General features: G+C 43.7%; 1 long non-coding RNA gene across 2 annotated transcripts in view; it reads right to left on the bottom strand.

The window, feature by feature from the left end:
* Nucleotides 1-3,319: 3,319 nt before the first annotated feature.
* The window catches only part of LOC147414831 (uncharacterized), a 66,591-nt gene continuing 45,225 nt past the window's right edge, over nucleotides 3,320-24,685 (bottom strand). The window contains exons 2-3 of one of the 2 annotated variants that reach the window (XR_015183769.1): nucleotides 23,468-23,595; nucleotides 3,320-3,505 (exon numbers count right to left, since the gene is read on the bottom strand). This is a non-coding gene — a long non-coding RNA (uncharacterized LOC147414831). Of the gene's footprint in view, nucleotides 3,506-4,000; nucleotides 4,090-23,467; nucleotides 23,596-24,685 lie in introns of those variants that run through there. The other variant, XR_015183770.1, reaches the window with a different exon arrangement.

Raw genomic sequence — 24,685 nt, 5'->3', positions numbered from 1 at the left:
ATGACAGATTTGATTCTCCATGGCAACCACAAATCAAGGTGCTAGTCTGAATTAAAGCTTCTCTTAAAAGGCGTCTTTATGTTTATAAAATGAATTTAAATTAAATGGGTATTAGGTACAGTTTTTTACCTCCATTTATTTATTGACTAAGGAGCTCTGTACTGCGAGGAGCATATTTGCATTTTAAGGAAAGACAACATATTGTACTGGCAGATGCACAAACAAAGCAAGTTACAAGGTCATGCTACATATACTAGTTTACAGTACTATGAATGGTATACAGATGGACAGCAAGCAGTTAAGAGGTACTTAAATACTGGAAAAAGCACAAAAATTACCTACAGAGTAACAGATGAAGGAAATCTCTCCTCATTTCATAACACTGCTTTCTTCCACACACAGTTAATAGAGAGTCATGTAATTGTCACAAACAGAATGCCAAAGGGAAAAAAAAATTAAAAATCACATGCTTCATCCTGTGCCCTTACACAATCTTACTATAGAGCACGATACACTCTTACAAATGGTTGTTACCATGACTTTCAAATACCCGAATTTATCACAGATTTCTAACTTCAACTGCTCTAAAAATTCACTTTCTTGAGGTCACAACACATCTGAATTTCTTTATTCAGAAGATGAGTCAGTGGAGCCTCCTAGTTACACAATTAACCTATCTTATTACCTCTTTTCTTAAAAACCTGAAACCCAGAGAACCTGAATTGCACTGTAATGCTCCCCCCACTCAGTTTTCCCAAAGAGATGGGAAAAATCTTTGCACGCAACATGGGATTGAAATTTTTAACATATAGGTAAAGTCAAATACATATTTTTTTTTACACATGTTCATGAGGAAGTAAATACTTTTAAGAATTCAGGTAGCATTGTTTAAAAAAAAAAAAAAAAAAAATCAAAATACTGTGGGTTTGTCAGTCGATTCCCTCGCTTGCCGGAGTCAAGTGGCTCCACATTCACTGCCCTTGTAAGCTCTGCCAAATTTGATTTTAAGCTTCCTGAAGGTAAAGAAGGTTTATACAGTATTAACACGAGATCTTCTCTCACATTTCTCAAGTTATTACACAGCCTTTTATCCAAAATTACAATTTTAAGCAGCGCAGGAAGGCTTCAGTTCAGCTTCACAGGCAGAGATGGACAGAGGATGTCTTCATCCTGCTGCCGGGCTTTCTGCTCCGCTTCACCGCTGCTACCCACTTTCTTTCAGAAAAGGTGCAATAAAAGGGTGCCAGCAACTTATAAACCTCTTTACACCCTGGCTGTGTGCAGGATTTGGCCCTGCAGCCAGCGGCTTGGGGACAGCCCCCACCTTGCTGCTGCGGAGCAGCTCAGACACAGCTATCGCGGTCCCCCACGGCCGAAAACACACCCGCTCCCCAACTTATTGGCACCTGCGTTTAACCCAGAAATGTCCCAATCTTGTATCGACAGCTTTTTGACCCAAATACCCCATCTTAAGAATTGGGAGGGGGGGATAACGGTCAGGCCTCTCTGAATCGGCGCGTAAACATTCGCTACATAAAAATCAAAGGACACTTTGCTAATGCACTACTGTATAAGTAACAGCCTCATTAAAATAAGGCTAATCCGTAACAGAAATGTGCATTTTATGAGGTAAGCAACTGAATTTCTTACATTTTTATTGTGAGAAAAAGAAAACGAGTCTACCTATTTCACTCATGCTGTAACCTGATCACAATGTTTATACGTGCCCATCACAGTGCTATATAAATTAAGTCCCAAGCAAGTGTTTGAGAAAATAAAATATGGTTAACTTCAAACAACACCTTCAGCTCAACTCCTGAAAATCCTTGGCACTTCTGGACATACTTGAGGTTAAGAGACAGCCTCCTCAAGGTCTAAATACTGCACTTTTAGGGAAATTTTCCCAAATTACTACTATGCACAGGGGTAACTGCATATTGAAAATACTCTCCCAGACTGTTAGACGAGCTGGACACAGTGTGGGAAATGCTGGGAGCATTTTCTGCTACTGTGAGGGGATGGAGAGTGAAGTCCACACCCTGTGCTTACGTTTTCTCTCCATCAGCAGCATCAAAGTGCAGCAAACAGGTAGAGGATTAAGGTAATACCCTGCATCTCTGCAGAGAACACGGCAGTTTTCTAGGCCTTTAGTGCCAGCTGACAGCACGGGTTTGCCGAACGAGCGGGTGAAGCACGAAAGAAACACTTGCAGCCACTAAAATTGCTACTAAAATTGTATTTCAGAAACGGGCAGGCACAGAGCCTTGCACCACGGTGCCGTTCGGGACAAGCTGCAGACAAACTGGCAGCAGTTCTCCACTTCATCTCCAAATATTCCAAGAGTAAAAAGGGCACGGGCAGAAAAACCCTGCGAGTGCACAAATTTGGGGCTCTTGACCTTTTTGGGGGGTTATTTTGGTGCTGAGGCTGCACCAAAACCTCCTGGGAGCACCGGGGTGTTTTCCAGTGAGGAGTAACTCCAGATACAAATATGTGTTTGTGGCAAAAATGCTGCACAAGGAGACAACCTGGCTTAAATGCAGTAGAAAAAGACATTTTTGTGTCTCTCCAAGGTCTCAGCCACTCGTTTAGTGGGAATACAAGACTTTGATTAGCAAATGCCTGAAATTTAAACTGGGGTAAGTCGAGGGTGTTAAGTCTTCCTTGTGCACTGAGCAGGCATTTCTGAGCTGGCTTTTGGCAAATACATCAAACCCTCCCCTTAACTGTTGTAAAGCAGAACAGCTCACCTTTCGTATTATTTCTAATGCACAGCATTTCATTTTATTGAGCATGAGCTCAGTGTTGGCGATAGCCATAAATTTGACTACTTTAATAGTATATGTTATCTGACGTTTCCTAACACCGAGCTTTGGGATTTGAGACTGACCAGTCTTGACAGAGATGGATAGTTTGCCTAAGAGTTATAAAGGGAACAGCAGAGGCTTCAGTGGTATTTTAAGCAGAAAAACTATGCAACATACTTTAAAAAGTGAATAGACAACCAGGAAAATATTTGGTTGGTAATCATAGTCAGGAAATACCAGCAAATGTTTTGAGATGCTAGCTGAAAATTCGAAAAATGTTAAAAGCCAGCTTTGCTACCTTTAGCAGTGAACTATAAAGATAATCACATGTATTTTTGGGGTCCTTAACGTGGACCAGATGGAACTACACCACATATAAATAAGAAACATTCTCTAGTTTGTGGGCTGGTTTGAATTTTACTTCATTGGATAAACGTGGAAGACAAAGTTACCAAGTAGGTTTTAGCCTGAGTAAACCATGAAGCAATTAACAGGAGTTCAAAGATATATTTTCATTCACCACATACCCTACTGCCTTTGAGATTTCATATGAAAGTTATTGCAAGTGAAAAAGGGACGCTGTCAACTTGGGACCTTGCCACGTCCATACCAACTAGGCGGGAGCAAGTTCAGGTGCAGCACCTGCTCCTGAGCTCTCGGGTCCGTCTGGGGAGGGTCCAGCTAACTCCTACTGAATCCTAAAAAAAAAAAATAATCATTCTTCTCATCTGTTGTTTTGTTAGAAATAACACTAATTAATTTGGGGAAACTTTGATAACAAGGTATGGAAATAATAGATGTAAAGCTGCAAGGTAAATAAACTAAGGAGAATAATCTTGAATCTCTCTTTAAGTTATAAAATTATTTACTTGTTCTGATCTGAGCAAACATAAAAGAATACCTCTCCCAGGCTCCAGGCATTGTTACCATCAATTAACTAACAATTCCATAAACAATAAAAGTATTACAAAAACAGCAGCACATCCCCACCTACACATTAGCACCAGTCAGCAAAAAACCCAACAAAAAACTACAAACAACACTTCCTACTCCTTGAATTCCCAAAGGAAACTCCACCCCAGCTGCTGCAATCATAAATACGGACTTAACAAAGTGCCTGCAAGGTTAAGTGGCAATTTTAGGTGTTACTTGTAACAGAGGTAAAACAATTTCAGACACAAGGGTGAGTGTAAGCCGAGAACTCCTTGAATACAGTCTTTTCCCCACATGATTTCTTGCAGAGATTGCGTTCTCTGTTTCAGGATGCAAAAGGTGAATGGGTCTAGATGAAAAAAAGAGAAGAAAAGAAAAAAAACCCTAAATCATGCATTGCCGACCGAGCCCAGCAACAGCAAAGTTTCCCTGCACCAGGTACAGATGTTTTCCGAAGAGGGTGTGCGACCACCGCTCCGTCACCCGTCGGAGGCGGAGGGATGGTGGGAAAAGGGGATTCCAGCCTGCTTCCTCTTCTCCCTCCCGCAAGTCCACACTTGCCTCTTCCCACTGGTTTCTCAACTGTGTTCTCAAGTTTCTGTGGGTCAACACGGCACCGACTCGGCACCCATACAACACCTATAAAATCCGGGGAGTCATGCAAACACAGCTGAATACACAATGTCTGCTTTCCCGATTCACTATGAATAGGCACAAGCCATTTTAGCCAGGATGGTGAACAACTTCGTTCTCAGATTTGGAAAGTATTCTTTTTAAAAAAATAATCCTGACTTCCCACTGTTTCTCAGTTCTCCCAAAAATGGCCCAAAGATCCCTAAACGCATGCACACCGTTACCGCAAGCAGAGACATTGCCCCTGCTCTGAAGTTAGGCAAGCACTAAATCGGGCCAATACCAGCAACCTGAAGAAATGCAGGCTGATATAAACTATGCATCTGGAAAACGGGTGTTAATGGGGTACATTTGGAGAACCAATTTGGTCTTTAAAACAGTGAAATACAAGGATTTTAATCCTATTTTAAGTGCAAGTTTCAATACAAACAGAACTTTGAACCCTCCAGGATTTCCTTCTAAGAGTAAGTGATCCAGAGGAGAATGTCCTTCAACATGTATGCAATAATAAAGTAAAAAAGTAATTACTATGGCAGAAGAGGGTGTGCTTTATAAAACGCAAGCATAGGAAACAATTATTTACCATCATAAAAAGCAGTTACTTCTTGGGTTTCTGTGCCACAAACGTAACTTTCTCCCAACAGCAACTTCTTAAAAGATGTTTGTCAACTTCTGTCATTCACAGATACACAACAAAGAAAAATGTATATCTTCCTAATGAGATGCACAGCCAAGGACGGTTGTCAGCATCATAGCACCGCTGTTGTGACATGTATTTCATTTTATTCAATACATAACGGGAAAGCTGTTTAATCCAGCAGTCCAAGCAACATCCAAATAAGCATTAACAATGCGGTGAACAACTGATCATCACTAGATGGGTTTCAGCAAGATAAAGGTTTTTCCCTCCCCTTTTAAAAATATCCTCCTAGTCAGAAAACAAAGAGGCAGAAGTTAAGACTGTTGCCTGCTGCCTCCTACAACGGGCACACATCTGCAAGTGCCAACCTGCTCGCTGCCGAGCCCGTCCTTGTGCGCCGCGGATTTCAGCACTACATCAACAGATTGCAGCAGCACAGCAGGTGGAGCGAGGGGCTAAGGGAGAAGCAATTAACATGTATTGTGTTTCCCATTTTTCAAGGTAGACGGCAAATTCTGTTTCACAGACATGTACAAATTCGCGTACAAAACCCACTGCATAATACAAAGACATCTGTGTTTACCAAAGTAATCATTATTGTTTAATGCGTATTTTTTACACCATTTAACAAATAACTTTAGCTCTGATGAACATGGTTGATTTTCATGATAGACTTAAATGGGAAAAAGTTCCTAAGAAATGTGGAGCTGCTAACATGTGCTAAAGTGTTGAGACAAGCCCTGCAGATGAAGGGCACTGTTCTAACCTCGCGTGTTCTCAGCCCGGGCACGCTCAGCCAGCGCGGTCCAACAAGGATTTGGCCGCTTGCTGCCTTGCATCAGAACTCTGACCCCATCCTTGCGCTCCTACCTGCACCAAACTTTGTGGGCGCACACCGTGAGGGCAGGCAGCACCCCATCAAAAATCAGGAGCAACCACAGGGGGAAAACCATCACAGCCGTGGGGAGATGTCCCATCGCTACGCCGGCCTTGCCACTTACAGCCATCCTCTCTGCCCCACCGCACCTCCCAATCCACAGGCTCAAGCCCGGAGGGAGCGACGTGTCCAGCCCTCGTGGGCTTCCAGGGGAGCTGCAGGCAGGCATGGCTGACACGGGAGGATGGGGGAGCTCAGAGGAGGAGTGAGACGAGCTGAGACTCCGCTACATGTTCAGTGATTATAAGATTAGTGTGTTTTTATTTAAAGTATTATCCGTTAACATCCCGTGTTACAAAAGTAGCACAACAGTATCGACAGACTGTCAATATTAATAGGAGTGTCTAATGTTATATCAATACTAATTTAATTTCTGTTATCTGCAGGCTGCAGGGCCTTTCTCAAGAAACAGAGGAACAAGAATGAGAAAGCCAAAGCAGTGACACAACAGGAAAACGAGCCATTCCTTCAGCTTCCCCATCATTCACTGGCACCCTGCTGTTCAACACAGTTATCCTTGCCTTTTTTTTTTTTTTTTTTTTTTTTGAGAAAAACCAACAACAAAACCCTCTTAGTTTTTTCCCAGAACCTCCACACTGTCTTTTTCTTTTTGGCCAAAAAATATCCTTGCAGAACAGCACTTTTCCTAACTACGTACACCCAAAATCTGTAAAATAAACGCCAGACAACAGCAATTAGAGGTCGGATGCATAACCCGCCCTTACAACATAGTGTTGATTCACAAAGAAGAATTTCCAGACCAGCGAATGACCCGATCTCGTACAGACCTTAAGGGCCACATGGAAAAAGCATGTTCTTCATTTTACATGCAAAATACGTATTTTTTTTTTAGGGTAAAACTTCTTGAAGACTTGTATTTTAATGAGGTTTGAATAAGTGTCCCTAAGAGTACACGGCAAGGGCACATGTTGGTAAGTCTGCCTCAGCTGGCAGGTGCCGCGAGGTGGGGAGCAGCCCTTGCCCTTACGGGGAGATGCTCAGCACGACCAGGATTGCAGCACCACCCCTGCGCTTCCCATCACTACTAACGCGCTTCAAAAGAGAAAGGAAGACAGGTCCACAATGACAAAATGTCAAAGTGAACAGAGTAATTGAGCTAATTATGTAAACACTCATTATTAATAATATTAAAATATCCTGGTTTGCGTTTTCTTTTTTTGGCAGAATGAGCAGCACCTAAGGACTCAGAATTATGATCTAAGAACAAAGTAAAAGAGGAAACTGCCTAAAATGAAGACACAGTATCAAAAAAGAGTATTTCTCGTGCTTTAGCACATGAATGATCCCAACTGTACTCGCTACAAAGCATTAAGTGGGAATGCAGGGGAAAATATTCTTCTCCTTAAATACATTTCAAATAAGTGATTTATGGTTTTCAAACTGTGAAGGAAAGAAGTGGAAAAGAGGAAGGTATTGGGGTAGCAAATTGGCTTACCTCGTGACACTCTATGATGTGTGACCAGTTCCCACCAACGGGTGAATCCTCCTTTCCCCGTTAATGAGGCTGGAGGTTTGCTGGTCCCCCCCTGCCCAGCTGGAGCTCCCTACTGCACAGCAAGGCGCGAGGAGCCCACCCCACCAACAACCGTGCCCTCACAATTTTACATCACTGTGACAAATTTCAAAGGATAACGATACCCAAAGCTCTCTTGAAAATACCTCGAGGGGGTACTGAGCACGGGGCAGCAACTTCAAAATGCCAGCCACGGACTGGGCGGGTGACAGACACACACCCCACACCCCCCGCTGGGCCACATTGCTATGGATAGTGGTATCCTCCAAACCATACATCAGAATCAGACGAAGCAATGTTTAAAATGGGGGGGAAAAAAAAAAAAAATCAACCTTTATATTGCAATTAAAACGTTGACTTCCCTCCCCTAGCCTGTCTGTGCCCTCCCAACAAGTTCTCCTTGCCAGATTCACAGAAATTTCCACTCACACAAAATTCTACCTTCAAACAGATATTTGCTGTTACCCATGCCCGTTGCAGTCACACAGATTAACATAATTGGCGGCTGTGAAGAAGCCATGTCTGTCAGGCCGTTCCCCAGAACTACAGGAAGAAGGAAGGCAGGCAGAAAACAAGGGAAAACAGTCTGTGGCCTTTGAAAACCAGGGGACTGCGCTGCTGAACAAATCACTTCCAGGCTATTGGGGATGGAGCCAGAAAAATATCTTTGAAAGAAAGAAGAACCGGTGAGGAAGCAACAAGCAAGCAATGCAATGGGAAAAACTGTACCATAGGGAAGTTAATCCAAGAGGAGTCCCATAAATTGGAAAAGGATAACAATAAAAATTAGGGGTTATTGGACAAGGATTAGTGTAAGAGGGGTAGTTTCCTACCAGGAAATGGAGATTGAACGGCTCGTGCACAGTACAGCCGAGGACCTCAGAGGAGGCAGCAGGAAGAAATTACAAGGCAGAGTAAGAAAGCAAATTAAAGATGAGCTTCTGGGTTTGAGCACCCACCAGGGCAGCCAGGGCCACCTTGAGGGATCTGCAGAAGAGAACAATCCTCTCCAGCCTGGCCACAGAGATTCGCCTTTCCATTCTAAAGCTCCAAACCTGGCTGCTGGGATTTACACATACAGCAACAGCACCCTCAGAGGACGGGTTCATTCCTGTCTGCAGGGTCTGGGATGCGCTGCCTCGCATAGCTCTACACTCTGCAAGCACAAACCTCTGCAAGAAACAAGGCACAAACTACACAAACTGCACAGTGCAGTTCAAGAAAGGGATCTGCCCCACAGCAATCCTCATTGCCAGTTATACCACCCTCTTACCTCTCTCATCTCTTTCTGCTCACCATCTCCCATGTCTACAACCACCATTTCTGCAGCATTTCTCCCTCCTCAGCCTCTTCACAAACTTCCAACCCTCTTTCCTCTCCACACAGGAGGTAGTGATGATGGAAGCAGCAGCAGCCATAGCTCGTAACTCGCCTAACAAACGCCAGCCAGAAGTGATTTGTAGGCATCAAGTAGATTATTATTTTTTGAGAGAGTGGAAAAGAGAAAGAGGGGCACAAGCTTAAGGTGTTGTTGATGAATGAAGATGAAAAGAAGGTTTTAGGGTGAGAAGTGTTTGTCTAGTGTGACCTAAACCATTCAAACCTCATTTGATAGATGATGGACATTTATTCCTTGCTATGTGTCACTTCCAGGTCTGAGGTTTATATTAAACAAGAAGTCTCCTCCTAAGTTCTTGCTCACTTTTTTCCCCAGAGTTTATCACACAGCACAATTCCCGAAAATGTAATCACATTTAGTTTTTATAGCAAAGTCATATGGCCACTAGTAGTACATATTAGAAGACGCATTTTATTGTTTTTCATTATGTAATTGTGTGCTTCATTGCTTTTCATCTGTTTTTCCTTGTTGTGGGAGGTGGCACAGCCCAGGAACACCATTTTTCTAGGGATGATGTTCTACGGTTAGACAGAAACCAACCCACCCGTGCTCCACTCGGATGCAGTGCCACAACCCTTCCCTCCTCTCCACTCCCCACAGGCGAAGACCAGACTCCCAGTAAGCTGACAGTTCGGGGTCTGAGGCAAGGCAAACCCAGCTTTTCCACCCCACAACACTTGTCCCTACTCAGAGAAGCCACCACCAGAAGTAAGAACTTAAAGTAAGCAAGGACGCCAGTCACAGAAGCAGCTTTAATCACTGGAGAAGAGATTTTTGAAGTCTTACATTCAAGTCACCCCTGATCCTTCCTCCCACGCACATGCTGAACATTTCACCCAACACAGGCGGCAGCAAGCAGGGCAGGCGCAGGAGCCCACCACAGGGGCAAAGCCATCTCCTAGGAGGGCTCCACACGCCCACACTTGCGGAGCCATTTGCCCACAGGTTCAAAGATCCCAGCCCAAACAAAAAGCTGCCAATCAAAACCAAAAGCAGAAATAGACTCTTCCCCCACCCACTTCTTCTGCTTCCCTTGACATTCAGTGGGTTTCACCCTGACAAGATCACACTCCAGGAGTTACCATTCAATCTTCCCCCTTCCCACAAGAAAGGAAAACAAAGAGAAAAAGATGCTGCCAAGATGATATCCACATGCTGCTACAGCTACTGAAGAGACTCCTGCAAGAGACATGGAGATGAGATGCTCGGCCTGGACTTGGCCAGCTGGGAAAGCAGGAAGGGCTGCAGAGCAACGCACCAGCATGTCCAAGGCTGAGAATCGCTGAATAAAATCTTGAGAACAAAAATGTTTCCCCTTCTTATGCCCGGAGAAGGATGCCTTTGCTTTGGAACATGGTTTGCAACCTTATGAGAAGCCGATGGTTGGAAAGAACTAGTCTGTATTGTGAAACAAGTTTTCTCCGAACAGCTGCTGGCCCTATTAATTCTGAATATGGGGTTCCTCCTACCGAAAGACATGATCATTCACTTACAGATGTTTACATTCCTATACATTAAAAACAAACACATTATGCTAATAAATTATGCAACTAAACTACACTTGACGGGATATGCTCCTGTTTAGTATTCACACAAAGCACCGCAGCATTTAACTGCAGGATAGATTTACTCATTTACTACATCTATTCCTCTAAATGTGCCCCAAAATTCGTTTTCTCAGCACTTGCTCACTAAGATTGCCTTCAATATTGGCTTTTGGGGAGTTCATTTTACTTAGATTCTCTATTAGAAGAGAACACCACAGCTTCCCGCAAACCGTATTTCTCCACCAGAACGTTCACACAGGAGCAAAAAGCACTTCATGCTAGTCCTGGCCGCAACCAAGGACACCACCTCTTCTCTGTGTCCTACCCAGAAAAAAAGGCAAACGCCTTCGATTTGAGATGCTCCACTCTCCCGCAGCCCCAACACACAGACCTCGTGCTAGTGCCCTTCCCCTCCCCATCGTCAGTAGATTTCCACTGCAGCCCAGCTAAGCCCTTGAAGACCCCACAACTGTGCATTCAAGCTCGAAGTAGGAAGCTTGAAATTATGCTCCATCAAGTTGCTCCATCTCACTACACTTTTAGAGCTTAAAAAAAATATATATATATAAAATTCTATTGAATTTCTCTCTACACAGCTGCATCTCTAATGAACCCCCATAAAAGTTAAAACTTACATTCGGTAATCATATGCAATTGAAACATCATAAAATGAGAAGTCAAGGAACTGTATGTGGGCTGCAATGACTTGTCTTATTGTATTCATTCCCTTAATAAATATATCTTAAAAATAACCTCAGTCACACACTTGCAATATAATTTAAAAATAACATTGGATTCAAATTATTAAACAGGTAATTTAATAGAACGAGAATTGAAATGTAGGACAGTGTGCAACTTTATGCCATAGGAACAGGATGATTTTAGCCAACACAACTATTTTTCTTTTTTGCATTACCTTTGCGTTTATAATACTACAACATCCATATAACCTTGACACTGTAGTCACCTTAGTAACAAACAAGTGTTAACATTCACTTATAATTGAAATCCCAATAGGGTATTTGATTGAAGTACAACAAAAATCAGAGGCCCCTATTCTGTTGCTTTTTTCTTAGTCTCATATACATAGGCTAAAAGGATTTAAAAAGAGACATTTGTACACTATTAAATGTACAAAGCAGAACCATTTAATTTTAATTTAGCGCAAAATAGAAACAAATATAACACCTTTAAAAGACACAACGCTAAAAAGAGAAGCAAATTATTTAAGTTCTGGATCAGCGCAGCTTGGCAAATTCACACCAAGTAAAGGCCAAGATTTAAACCAGCCTTACAGCCCAGAGCAGCACCTGCGCAGCGGGACCATTGTACCAGCCACACCGGCCGGGCAGAGGACACCTTCCACCGTGCCACCACAGCCCAAGGCTGATGGAGGGGGATGAGCATCCCCAGCCCAACCATCCCTGCACCAGGACCCCGCCTGGCACAGGCTATGCTCCTGGTTGCATGCTTAGTTTATGCTTTGCATAGTTAGTTTCATTTAAATTGGAGTATCTTAAAAGAAAGAAAAAGGGCAAAGGTCCTACCAGTGCTCAGAAGACGAAAAGTCTGAGCCCCTCCAGACCAAGGCCTTTTCCTTAACAATGGCCAAGACCAGACACTTCAGAGAAAGGTATAAGAAACACCCAAATTGAGGGTTTTCACCTCTGGCAAAAGGGGTTTCTGCATAACCCTTCACAGCTTTGTCCTAGAACAAGAGAATTTATGTTCTTCCTAACTTGTAAAATTCAATAAAATAAAACTGCTCCTGCTCAAGGTACTTGCAGGTGTTTGTGATCACCTATAAAGTTAAATCTTCTTATTGTTTCACACCTAGTCCTTCCTAGCTAGGATTTACAGTTTTATTGAATGATTATCTAGTTCTGTTTCAGGGGAAAAAAAAAAAAAAAAAAAAAACAACAAAAAACCACACATATTTAACTGCAACCTTGATCATCTGAAGCCATCTTTTATTTTGCTTGCGTTGGCTTGCTCTTCTCGCAACTCCAAAGCCACAAACTTTCTGCCCCTGCAGAAGACCCAGCCCATCACCTCCGGCGCACCAGCCCCAGCCCCGCATGCTGCTTTTCAACCGGGGCCGCCATCTGCCAGGGCTCCATCCTGGCCGTCACGCTTCTACCAAGCCCCTGACGAGCACAATACCATTAACATCGCCTGAAAAGCCACTACACCGCAAATGAAAGGTGACAAGGAGTTGTGACAGTAGCAGGCGGGCACGGCACAGGGCAGACCGGCCGGAGGACACGGCAGACCCGTTGCTGCGTGTGGCAAAGCGGGTTTGATCTGCCACGTCCGGGGGGGGCGATGGGGAGGGATGCAGGGGGGGACAAAAAGAGTCTGGAGAAGCGAAACTTTTAGAAAGCTCTTCCCACCCCGCTGCTGGAAAGGCGAATCGGAGGCGAACGCACGCCTCTTATCGGGTTGTTCTGTCACCGAGTGTCTTGTCTCTACGTAGCTCCGCAGGGCCGATCACCAGCCAACGCCTGACGGAGCGATTCGCTGTACCTTGCTGGAAGCGTGCGGAACGCCACCGACCCTGCCGGGAGGTCCGTGCCCAAAACAGCTGCAGGAGTGGGCTCCTTCTGCCGGTGGAAACAAGGACTCGGCTAAATGTGGCGAGCTACAAGTTTCTGCAACAATGTGCAAGTCTCCAACATGTGGCCCGTAACGTAGCTGTTGCCATGGTAAATATTCATGTTTAGTGAAAAGTGTTAAATCTTGTATCATAAGTTAAATCAGCTGCCAAGACACATTTTCACAAGTAGGGGAATTTTTGTCTTTTCAGAATGGAATGTTTTTCAGTTGACATTGATTTTTCCCTAAAATAAGTCCCTCAGAAAGGAAGCCAATCACACGTGAGGCAGTCCAAGAGCTGAATTACTCTACTCCTTCTCTGAATCATCAACAAGTGTTGTGTGCTAGTGCATGCGTGTGTGTACAAATGCACAGTAGCTTCATAAATCCCCATCCTCTTATACAAATGAGCAGTTACACCATTCATCTGGAATATTAAACTAAGGATCCCAGCAGAAATAGCACCGATATTTCATATTTTGGGTGATGAGACTTCAACAAGTAACTTTTCTAAATAGGAAGCACGTCAAAAGAATAATTAAGCTTTACTCGCCCTAGCTTTCTCACAAATACAAGACTCAATCCCAAGCCTGAATATACAATTGTTTATGTAGGTCAAGGACGGAAACAGTGAGAGCATATTTACTTGCTTTTATGTTCCTTGTTAAGTATCTCAAAAGAGGACAAACAGCTTTAATACAATTTCAGAAAGAGAGACAAGTTAGAATTAATGCAGAACTGGCTAAAAAAAATCCCAAACCTGCTACTTCTATTAATTTAAAAACTGTTGCAAGGAAATAGGACTGTTACCAGTTCAAGATCTGCAATATTACATGTATGTATCCTTCCACTCCTGAACTACTCAAAATCAGCTCAGCCTAGCATCTCACGGGTAATCTTCCGTATTTAAAGCAAAATGCATTTCCAACAGAAAGTTCTTTAGAGTAAGGGGGAAAAATGGTAATTCAGTAATTAGCCCAATTTCATTCAGACCAGGGTAAATAACCGCTCCGATAACAGAGCAACAAAGCAAAACTAGTCCTAAAGTCTGAACAGAAAAGACAAAGCAGTCATCTGCTTTGACACTCTGCAACCAAAATAAAACCCACAAATAGCCACAACCTTCTCGCTTTCTCCTGCCCAAGCCACACGCCAGGAAGAACCTCTCCCACCGACACACACAGGTAGGACTCAGCCCCCAGACCAGCCCTGCAGCTCCCGCAGATGTACCACTGCCCTGCCGGACGGCGGAGAGCTCTTTGTCAACGGTGGGTTCTCCTCTTCCACATCTCTCTGACAACCACAAACTGGATTTCACCTTGGTTGTGTCTTCTGTGGTAAGGACTTTGCCCAAAAGATTCCTTTCTTCTTTACCTACCTCTGAGTAGCAACAGCCAGCAGCCAGTCACATCCTGGTTTCTAAGTTAAGAAACACTTCTGATTCCTCCTCCTCTCTCTAATTACTGCTCCGCAATCGATTTGCTGTACCCCATGCCAGATTCGCACCTTAGCTCCTCACCTCTAGTCATTAAAACTCAAACTCTCCTCCCATCTTCTCCACAAAAGACGTTTTCTAGCAAGCGAGCTACTGCTTACCCTCTCTTACCTCCTTCTCTACTGACACCAGCTCTACCAAAAGGCTGAAGCATATTTAGCACTTCCCAGCTCTCTGCTTGTCTCTTTCTTTTATTTTACATCGTTCAATGTTCTCATTCTGCCTTCTCTCCTTCTTTCTCTACCCCAGCGCTACAAAAAGACATCTTCTGTGACACCTTAAAAAAAAAAAAAAAAAAGATCGCTGAATTAACATGACTTGCACTGCGTGGTATTTTCAGACCAGCCATTTGCTAATGTCACAAACACAATTAGGAAGTCAGGGAAAGAGCTTACAGGAGCAGATGAAAGCTGCAGAGATAAAATGGAAAGCTTTTACCTGCCAAGCGCTCTGGTTAGGGTTCTAGGTTGGCCTGGGATCTAACAAAGCTATAGGAGAGCCATATTAAAGAGATTCATAGTCATGTTGCTGTAAATATCAAGCGTGCCTTCTTCCATCCTCCTGTAGACATGGATTTTTGCTATGACAATTCGCAGGCTGGTAGCCATAGGTGGTTTAAAATCTTGATATTAAAAAAAAAGCTTGGAGCATTATTGACAATTAAAAGCAGCTTTTACACATGCACAATAACGCTTCTCATGCTTTAAAAAAAATAATATGCATATCCATATTACCATCATAATAAGTGCCACAGAGTGACATGATATGATTGAGTATAATGGCTCCTTTGGAGCCATTATGGTCGATCAGTAAATAATACACTTTTGAAATTGTCTAACTACATATTTACACTTGTCAACTCTCATACACTTCAGTGACAGAATTTAAAAGAAACACTGTAAAAAGCTGTAAGAACATTAAACTATGAAAACATTACGCTGAAGTAGTATTAAGGTTTGACTTAAATCCACAAAAACATGGAAATTCCGGGTTAAGGCCAAATCTCCGAAAACGACACTGTCTTTAGCTCGCTGAGCCGCACTCGAGTGCTTGCAGTGGTCCAGGCAAAGTGAAGAACGAGGCAGGGTTGGGCAGTAAGGCAAGGGACCATGGGGTCATGGTGGCCCACGGCATCAGATGAGCATCAAGCCATCGTGAAAGGCTCTGGCTACCAAATGCGGAGGCGAGAGCCAGCCACCCCCCCCCTCCACCGCAGCAACTTAAGCTGTTCAGCAGGCACCACTTTATGGTATTTTAAAAAAACAAAGCCTGGACCTTTCCTCTGTTTACTCAGATGAAATTCCCAATTAAGATGAGAAGAATTAGTGTTCACTTATTTCAGAAGAGGCCCCCACTGAGGCACTGGGAGTTTTGCCTACCTGAAACACATAGAGAAAAACTTCTGGCTTTGACCCTAAAAAGGCATTATCAAAAAAATATACTAAACAAGGCAGCGGAAAATTAATATCCTAAAGATTCGCTCCATGTGGGGAAAAAAAAAAGACTGGGAAGTAAGATATTTTTCAAGAGTAGAATAATGGGCTTGGAGTTGGCTTTTTTAACTGACAATTTTGTGTCTCTTTCAGCTGTAGCCACTTCTGCTCCGAGCGGCGACGGCAGCAACTTTACTGGATCCAGTACAGCTCTGCTGAAAACAATAAGCATCAAGCCCGCAAACGTCATCTGTCTTTCTGTGAGGGTCACATCCTGCTGCCCCGGAGTCAAGGGCATATTGAACGCTTGTGAGACATCCAGAGCAGCCTCAGACCTGCGGCACCTCCTTCACAACACAGGGACCCCAAATGCTTCAGTTGCTCTGCGCTACAGTCCTGAACCATGCTGTAAAAAGCAATGATGGATATTTCCCTGAGCAAAGATCTTCCCTTCATATCTATATCTATCTCCTTGATCAGACTTATCTATTACCTACTTTGTGAGAACAAAATCCATAAAGGCTTGGCATGGCAGACTCTTGAAGCTCTTTGAAGACGCAACCACCACCCCCCTGTCAAGAGGGAACTGCAGCTTGGTTTTATAGTCACCTCTCCCCTCGACTGGCTGGTGACAGAGCAGCCTCCCTCTATGCTCAGCATCTGGGATTTTACAGCCGCTGTATATAAATCGGATTTTCATGACAAACAACTCTGTATTTGGTTTCCTTGTATATCTGAAAGTGAGAATGATCTCTTCAGGCTCTGCCGGGAAGGAGTATTAATGAAGATAAAAAGTATTTCGGACTATTTCTCCCCAGAGCACTATCACAATGACAATATGACAACTTTGTCCTACATGAGTACTTTAAGTCCACGTCCTCCTCCCGAAGCAGCTCCTGAGGACCCCCCTATATGCACACTCCACACAAGGGCCCTTGCAGCCCTCTCCCCAGGGCCAGCATCCCGCCATCTCATAACCACCCAAAGAGGACAGGATCTGCCATCAGCTCGGAGAGCTTTCTCCAGTCTCTCATTTCATAAGCCCTCCCTGGAGAGGTTTGCTTTTGTCTAAATATTATAAACCATGGAACAACGATGACTTAATAAACCCTGTTGCCTTTTCACTTTGCACAGCGTCTGTCTCCTCTCACCTGACCTCGCGGCTCACGCAAATGTCAGAGTGAGAACAGTTTTTACATCTCCTCAGGTCGCCCCAGACTGATATGAGCAAAGGTAAACAAAACTACTGAAGTCTGGGTATTTTTACTTCAGATGGGATGTAAATCAGTGGATGAAAGCTGGGAATAAACTGGCAATACGAGGGCAGTTTATTGAAGTTTCCTCCTCAGGCTCAGTGTTCCCCCAGTATAATATAGCTGACACAACCCTACACTAAGGAAAAAACAAAAAACAAAAAACAAACCAACCCAAAGAGATATAAATATTTCCCCCAAAGCCAAAGACACTCTTCCTTCAAGACGTTTGGTCAACTCTTACAGAAAGAGCAAAGCACTTCCCTACCAAAGGCAGAAATCTTTACCTGTAAGAACTCAGGAGGAGACAGGACACCACCCCAAGTGCTCAGGACAGGCACAAGCTTCATGTGGGACACTCCAATGAGGAGATGAGACACCATGAGCGCTTAGAATGGGCACAAGCTCCCCACGGAGCACCCCAACACAGCAGAACCTGGCATACAGATGGTGCTTGGTTTCTGCCATACCACACACACCACTTCTCAAACAACCAAAGAAAGAACTTCATCCCGGTGCTCAAATCAGAAATGACTGACCCTGTGTAGAGCTGAAAGCCCCTGGGAAGATGGGTTTTTAAGAGCAGCACCTCCAGCCACCACCTAATTGTCTGAGCAGTGGGTGCCCCAAACCCACAACTTCCTCACGGCATTATCTCCCGGCAGAAAGACGTTACACGCTCCCACTCTTCCCTCCCTGCCTCCTTGTTTAAAGCTTTCTGGCTCCTGGTGAGGAAATGAGTCTGCCTTGCTCTACCTTTCTCTCCATCACCTTGCCGTCTGTGAGGGCTGGTGAGAAAACGTTTCAGCTGCTCTTACACTTCCACAGTATCCATTTCCTGAGGCCCTTATGGAAAAAAAGGCTGTCTTGCATCTCCTGCTGATGATAGTTTTATCAGATAATAACACAAAGCAGGAATGATCCTGTAAAGCTGTTACCAATACCCAAAGATATCTGAATTGCAGCAGTGAGACAGAGATCATGCTCATTGTGTTCACCCACCAATGGGCAAAGCCTGAACAGCAACCAAGGGACCGGCAAGGCCCGTCTACTAAAGAGCGTATCATTACTTTAACCCGCCATGAGCAGTTGTTTGGCTTTTCTGATTTTCTCCATATGCATTGTATTTTTTTTTATATACATATTTTAAGTTAAAAGCTGCTGAAACTCAATGGCTCCAGACACAGCAGTGCCAAGAAGAAGGAGCCTCTGGTCCCTGAGCGCGACTTTTCTCAGTGCTGGCTTGACACATAAAATCTGTTTCTTCAATTACGTCTCCCCTCTTACCTATTTTAGGCAGGATGGTGTGAAAACATAATAAAAGCTCATGGGAAAAAAAAAAAGGCAAGCAAGCTGAGAAAGTATTCTTCAGATCGTACACAGAGGGCTTGGCTCACAAATGCCTCGATACCAGGACAGCTGCTTGCACACCCCAGCTCTGCCCCTGCGCCACACCAGCGAGCGCAGGCTCTCACACCTTCCCAAAGCACCAGCATCTCCACCTCCAGCCCCGCAAGAACTGCCCTGTTCAATAAAAACACAGTTACACAACACAAAACTCCAGCTACAAAACCCACTTTCCGCTGTTAATGCTCCGATGAGGTGCCAGGTTTTACAAGAGGTTGTCATACGTACGCTCGCGATCCGCGCAAACCCAGAACCTCATCTCTGCTATGCCACTCCTAGTCCAAAATACATCTATAAAGCATCCGAAGTGTCAACTAAGGGATTTTAATCAGGCATTCAAACACTCTACCAAGCCAGGGTGAAGCCTTGCAGATAAAAGCTCTGCTCAGGACTCGCAGTTCACCACCTTCACACAGCAAAATCCTTTGCTGTTAAGCGATTTATCAGAATAATGGATATTATTTGCACGACAAAACAGATTACTTGAAAAATCGTCCCAAGCAATCATTATAGTCATAGCAAAGTCAGGGCTTGTTCTACTATCGCAACAAAAATTCTGTGTATGGTTTCATAATTACAAAGCCAGGAAAAACACCGCTAATTCGGCCAGGACAGAAGTCTACAATAAAGCCCTCGTTTTAGGTGCGAGAAGATTTCTGTACTTGGAAGGCGTGAAATTCCCCTTTCTCCAGTGACGAGAAATGCCCCTTGATGCCCCAACTCCTCCAGGACATAGCCAAAGTGGAAATAACATTCAAAACTAATATGTACGCAGAGTAACATTGTTAACATCATCCAATGAATTTAGATCCACCTACACGGTATAAATATATCTAGATGCACTGTCACCTTCAGCAGAATTCATTAAAATAATGTTGTATCTTCCTTGTTAAATGTAATTTTTTTAATTGAAATTTAATCTTACTGCATTATTTGGTAGATTTTTAATTGACATTTGTAGTAATTAATTGGTAAGCATTACAGCTTTGTCTGAAGAATTTAAAACTAAATTTGACATCGAGATTGGCCAGCCACTGCTGTGAGGTGCCTGCTGGGAGCATTTCATCATCCTCCCAGCCCCTCCTGCTGATCAGAGGTGGGAGATGATGGTCTCTTTCTTACAGTCATGAATTACATTACTAATGTATTCCATTACCACCACGCAAATGTCATGTTAATTCCTGATCATCATCAAGTCAGACAATGGTTTCCACGCTGGCACCCAGCCAATTAGCGGTGTGGAAAAATATTCCGCCAATTATATAACTTGAATTAGGTTAAGGACTCAAGAGAAAGCAAAATAAATGCTTTGAAAATACTTCTGAGATAAAATGTAAGTTGACACTGTCTTCATGTGCTATAGCCGATGTTATACAATCTGATAGGCAGCTGCCAACATTCATAACTGTTTATTAAATCTAGCCTCTCTTTATGGTGGCAGCTAAGATCTGTATTTTTACCAATATTAGGTTCATTGTGTTATGAAAAAAGACCAAAATACTTAGGAGCATTCACACCAGCTTATAAAACATATTATGTAGTATATTAAATTGTTAAAATTACTTCTTCTCTCCTCCCCCTCGCCACGCAAACTTCCACGAACAGAAAAGTTTCCGAAAAACAGAGTCCCTCTGTAGCCACTGATGCTTTAAGGAACAAGGGAGATCCTGCGAGGACAGAAGTGCCATCTCCGGGCTGCCGCCACCTCTCCCGCCGTGCAGCTCTGCAGGGGGACACCAGGCTCAGCTCCTGGAGCTCCGTCCCACTCCCCCCCGTCCCACCGACACACATCTGGGTTAGCACAACCCGCTGACCCGGGGGAAACCCACTCCTGCTCCGCAGCTGTGGACAAACCCCTTCGGCTTTCGCTCCCTGGCTGTCACAAGAAGCATCGCGGGCAGACAAAGCCTTCTGTGTCCACCAGAAGCAGGGCATCCCTGCCAGAAAAGGTCACCACGAAGCCCAGCAGAAACACCTCCGGCCGTGCAGGGACACGGCAGGTGTCTAACGCGGCGTCAGCCTGGCGCGCGCAGCGCCGAGCCCCGCCGTCAGCGCGCTGTGCCAGCAACTCGCTGCACAACCGGGTGTTTAGTGCCACCCCATTATTTTGATTTGTTCTGTTCTTAACTCAATTTATCGTACAAGCATGGTTATCTCCAATTTAAAAACGTACACAGCACCAGTTCCCCGACTTTAAAAATTTATAACTATGGGCAATTTGTTAAAACCTTTTACCGTATCTTTCTGTCTCATTTTCCTAGGTGCTGCAATGAGGCAATTCACTGTTCTGGCTGCTTACCCTAGATGACCTTTGCCTGCCATAAAATGGTATACAACTAAACGCTCTGCTTTAAATAAAACCCTTGTCTCTTCGAAAGGCCCTACGTATTCAGCCAACACAATCAGCAGAAACCACATTTGGTTACTCAATAAGCTGGAAACTTCTAAAACGCGTACGGCGGTGAATGAATTCCTGACATCACCAGGGACACTCAAGTAGGGAACAAGAGAGACCGCCGAGAAGTGGCTCTTGCTGCAGCCAGAGAAAGGATCACTCCTTTAAGCTGAACTCTCAAGGAAAACGAGAACAAAAACTGAATTAGCTCAACACGTACCCTCTGCAGTCAGCACATTGCTAGGCAACTTACCATCTCTTGATAGAATTATGGTGGAGAGCTGGTCATACATCAGGGTTAAGATGAACACAAGCACCAGTTTTGGCCAACTGCTCCTTTCCAGTGGGACTGCTCAACCCTTGGTCATTTCATATTATTATTTTGCAGTATTTTCGAAGCACCTAGAGAGTCTAATGCATTCAGAAAGTATTTTAAAGCTATTATGGGACAAGAAAATTTTAAGATAACTGGAAGTAAATGAATTTTAGGAGGAATAGCATGAGTCCTTTTCTTTGTTGAAGCCAGCATTTGGAGAGAGTTAACAATTCTTCTTTTCCTTGCTTTTATTTTTTAATATTGAAGCTATCCAGAGGGCACGCTACTCGAACACTTTGTCTTTACTCCAGATGCCGGTTGGCCACAGCTCCGTACCTCCATAACTCAACCTGGTATTTCAAGAGGATGCTTCAAAACACTCCCGTCCTTCCACTTGCCACTGCCGCTGCCGAGACCAGACACAAAGTCTCATTACAGGCAGTGCCCCAGGGCTATCACAATACCCAGCAATGCCTCACTTAACCTATGCCAGCCCTAGAAGGGCCTCAACGTTCAATAGTGACTTGGATAGCAAGACTCAGACTCCAGACATTATTTACAGCTACTAAAGAAGTATTAAGCAAATGCGCAGACCACTTTAAATAGAGGCACATACCTTGCATATAACCCCAAGTCTTCCATGCATGCTTCATAGGCACAAAGAAATAATTAGCTAACCACTGTGATTAAAAATCAATTGATTCATATGTGACAGAGCACTGAGAAATTTTTGCATCACTGGAGAAGTCTGGAATTGGTCCCTGTTTGAGGAATCTCAGTCATATCAGTGAGGTTGGTAATTCAGACGTGAAGAAAATGGTAAGAATCCCTCTCCTGCATGCACACTTGGAGCTGCCATATGGGTTTATTCAACTGTTTACTACACCAGTCGGTAAAAACTGAACAGCTATTATAATCTTTGCTAAATGACATGGTAATTATGCTACCTCTGGAAAAAAAAAAAAGAAAAAATGGAAACTTAAAAAAAAATCACAATTCACTGATGTGAGAATTTCTTGGGGTTTATAATCTTTGAATTGAAATGCACTTTCTAACACAGAGGGATATCAAATATATAATAGAAACCTGAATTTTTTTCAAAAAACAACTTGTGCCCCCATTTTCTCCACAATTTAATTATGCGTATTTCCTCATTTTGAAAGATTTCTTACATAGCCCTTCCAATTTTCCTGTAAAATCAGATGATTCTTGTACTTCCAACGGCAGTCTTATGATTAATGAAGAAATATCGCCCCTCCTCTCACCCCAGCTATTAAGAGAGGCAAGCAGGAGCAGGTAGGTAAGAGGAGAGGTCAAGGGCAGGCTCCTCATGCCAGGCTGACGGGGGACAGGGACAGCCAGGATAGTAACAACCGCCACTCGTTCAGCACAAAAGGGACCAACGGGCTTCTCGGCCGGCCAACACCACGCGGAAATGGCAACTGGCAACTAACAGAGAAGGGGTCGCCCCACACCACCCCCTCAAGCTTGACCACGTGCACCCCGGCTAAAATTTCCTGTTAAAGGCTTTGTCCCTGTGTTCCTCCAGGCTGGGCATCGCAGGACCAACGCGCCACTGAACGGGGCAAGCGCATGCGACGAGACAGCTCTCCTGTGTACCAGTGACACCATTTTGTCACTGTGATGCAAGTGCAGCAAACAGTGGAGTAATTATTTGTTGGCAATGGCTCCTTTGAGAGTCCATCATGTGACACATGACAGAGAGCAGACCTCTCCGTATCCATATTTAATCACGACATGAATTGCCCACATAAGCATGTTTAGACCCTGTCTATCCGCAAGGCTTCAGTTTCGGACAGTAGCTTTGCCTGCATCACAACTCCAGTTTCACCGCCAAGGACCTCATAGCTCATTCGAGGGGAAGGAGAGAAGAAAGGAAAAGAGTATTTTTTCTGTATCGATAGTCTTTGGTATCACTATTTCATTACAATGACGGTTGGTTTTGGTTTGGTTGTTTTGTTTTGTTTTAAAAAAATAGCGGTGACTTGCTTTTAAGCACAGACAATACAAAAAGGAAACCCAAAACCCCACCATATTAAAAAGGGGAGAAAAGGGCAAGGGAAAGAGAGATTGTGAGAAAGAATATGTGAGAGTTACTGCAAACTCAGGTTTGACAACTCACCAGTTTTACTTGCAGGCATCACACATATCCACTCATGACTCAGGGCAAATATGGGAAAGGATCGAAACCCTTATCATGGCAAATGTGTCTGGAAGCCGGAGTCACTCAGAAAAAATGTTCTCGGGAGACTGAAAGACAAAAACATGTTTTAAAACTTCACTCAGAATCATATCAAAGCCTACCATTTTCCTTTGAAAATAAAAGGTGGTTACAAATGCTGGAGGTGGAGAGAGCATTACGGGAGTATTTCTACATATCCAACATTATCACACAGCAGACTTTATTTGGCTTTAAATAAAACTGAAACTTACAATATTAAGAAAGGTTTTTAAAGACACACTTATTTCACATTTGAAACGTGCTCCTCCAACAGGCGAGCTTATGTTCCTTTTAAATACCGAAATGTGTCACCATCCAAATCCGTATTCTGCTTGAAAACACTGCACTGTGCACAAAATCCAGCTACTTTAACCTACTTTGCATTATCAAAATATAACAGTCTCTGAATTTCTGAAATATTTACTCCCTGCATCCTGATAAAACCTTAACAAAATGTAGAATCTCTTGTTAGCAATAATCTTTCCTCTGAGATAAGGAAAAACACATAGAAAAACTATTTGATGTTCAGGGTGAAAAGGCAAAATTTGCAAACATCAGTTAAGAAATACCAATTAGTATGGTTTTTTTCCCCAGCTATTAGTAACACAGATTGAGTTTAAGCTTAGCTCAGAGGAAGCTGCTCGCTGCACAAATGAAACATCCATTTTACTAACACGGGTATTATTTTTAAAATAAGACGTATAATTTCTTCACTGACAAAGTATCCACACTGAGTGAAAACTCACACTCAGAAATAGGAACAGAGATGTTCCCGGGGCTGTTCTGCATCGAGCCTGTGAAACCACATGGGTTTTCAAGAGCAGCTCCAGTGCCTGCCCGAATTGGGGAAGGGGACTCGCTGCCCTAAGCTGATGCACCAACACCCAGGAGAGCGCCTCTGTTCCCTGGACCACTACACAACAGGGACCTGCAGCAATAAACCCCAGAGGAGAAAACAAACTTTGCAACAGATGAAAATGTCCTGAGGGACCGGGGTAGGAAAAAATATCAAAGCAAAAACCACGTGTGGTGCTTCTGACCTCTTCATTCCCCAGTCCTCTCCCTCCACAGCATCCCCAGGGCGATGGCTGTTCCCAGCCTTTCCACATCTACCAGCGC

The sequence above is a fragment of the Leptosomus discolor genome, chromosome 9 (genome assembly GCF_034619465.1).
Source record: "Leptosomus discolor isolate bLepDis1 chromosome 9, bLepDis1.hap2, whole genome shotgun sequence".
Classification (NCBI taxonomy): domain Eukaryota; kingdom Metazoa; phylum Chordata; class Aves; order Leptosomiformes; family Leptosomidae; genus Leptosomus; species Leptosomus discolor.
Note: the sequence above shows the minus strand (reverse complement) of the source record. Positions and strands in the feature narration are given on the sequence as shown.